Source organism: Kryptolebias marmoratus, linkage group LG18 (assembly GCF_001649575.2).
Source record: "Kryptolebias marmoratus isolate JLee-2015 linkage group LG18, ASM164957v2, whole genome shotgun sequence".
Lineage (NCBI taxonomy): Eukaryota > Metazoa > Chordata > Actinopteri > Cyprinodontiformes > Rivulidae > Kryptolebias > Kryptolebias marmoratus.
Window position 1 is genome coordinate 2,750,949 of NC_051447.1, and position 2,060 is coordinate 2,753,008.

Here is a 2,060-nt window from a genome sequence, read left to right on the forward strand (position 1 = left end):
AAAACCAGAGGATGAGGCGGGGACCATACAGGACTGCAAGGAGATGGCTGGAAGGACAACGGCCTCGGAGAAAGGAATCGACATTCTGGACAGACAGCAATCTAAACCAGGATTCGGGCTTTGATCCGCGAAGGCTCCTGGAGGAGTTCGACCGGCGGGGGCAGACGCATATTGGGAGGACTTCCTGCAATGGCTACGCGAATGGAGAAACGAGCGGTTAGGGAGGAGCAAATGCTGAGGTAAAGTTATTGCCAATAGGGGTATTATTGAGAGCGACCCCTTTTCAGCCGTGGTGGACCAAGGACTGGCTGCCAGAGCGAGGAGCGGCCGACTGAAGGAGTGGAGGAGGCTGGCTAAGTGGGAGAGAGGGGCAGAGAGCACTATGCTGGCTGACGGCTGAGCATGGGAGGCACAGGGTAGCGTGGGCCAACGAGATCTGCAGTTTGGTGAGCCGGACAGACCAGACTGAGCGGATGCCTGACCGAGACAGAAGGGGAGCGGTTTAGAGGAAAGCCTTATGATACTGTAAAAAGGCCGAATTTAAGGTGGAGATCGGCAATTACGGCAAGAAAGAAGACTAGTTCGGCCTGACGGTCAGGGTCGACAGAACAGATAGCGTCCCTGAAGACTCCGAAAGCGACCAGGAATTCACTGATGATAGGCCCCGGATGAGACGGGGACTGGCTAAGCAAAACGCGGTGGTGAAATTGAACAGGGAAGCAACGAGACAGTCGACGACGGGAGTTGGGAGTAACGGGGAGACCAGATAGAGTACTGCCCCTGCGGGATCTTGGTGAAGCCTGGGGGAGACGAGGGCCTGAGCAGGCACGAACGGCCGGCCTAGGCAGAGAGCATGAACGTTACACAATAGAGGAAGGGGAGGGAAAGGCAGTGTGAGGCTAGACGAGCCCCTTTAATACAGGCTGCAATTCAGGAGTCCTGATCTACTAGTGGTGGGCGGTGAGTTTCACACTTAGGCCTTTTGTGATGTCCAATGAAGCCAATAAACGCCTCTCATTATGCCAGCATTTATACCACCAGGATTGGGGAGTAGTTGAAAACACATTTAGCACTACTTGGCATCGCATCACCTGAGATGTGAACAAAAGGAGCCATTATCCGGCACACTTTAAAAATGACAAACCTGCAACAGCAATTAGAACGAATCGGGTATGCTACTGACGAACTAAATAAAATAGATGAAATGTTTGCGCACGCCAGAAAAAACAGACGGCTGTGTCCCTCCAAACTTATTCGACACGAATCCATTCTGGAACAGGATAGCTAGCTCAGGGTCGGCTTACCTCCTCTAATGAGATCTAGCCTCTCTTGAAAGCAGCCTTGCCAGAATATCAGCAACCAAATCAACGTATGGCTCTATTTCAGTCATTGGGGATTAGAAGTTTTAATGATTGACAGGCCTGGGAGTGACTGATTATCTGCATAGCACTGCCGTGGCTCAACTAGCAAGAATCCGTATCCAATCACAGGACGTGCAAATGACACGCTCAACTCTAGGCCAGCCAGAGGGCCCCACTGACCCTACTCCTGACGCGATTGGCCGTGGCAACCGTCCATCAACCGCATTTGCCTGAACACGAACAGACGACGGACGCCAGCATTGTTGACTCTGAAGGCCTGGGCAGATTTCATACGGCCTGGCAACGAACGGAAGCTGAACTCTGATTGGAAAAACTGACCTAGAAACGACAGCACTGCGAGGAGTAAAATATGATATGAGAAGAATGCGAATACCTTCAGATATCTAGGGAAAGTCAAATTTATTTATATACAGCACTTCAGCAACAGGGCAGTACAAAGTGCTGTACAACATGCAAACCTAAAAATACAGTCATAAAACACAACGAAATCGAAAATATAGAGCTAAACATATCTAAAACATGAGACACCAGATATGACTAAGATGTACTAAAGATAAACCAAAGATAAGATGAGGAGAACCAAACTACGATATGACATAATCTAAACTACAGTTTAAAAGAGTGTTTATCATAATAATGATGATGATTCTTGGTTATATTGGGCCAGCAGACAACCGC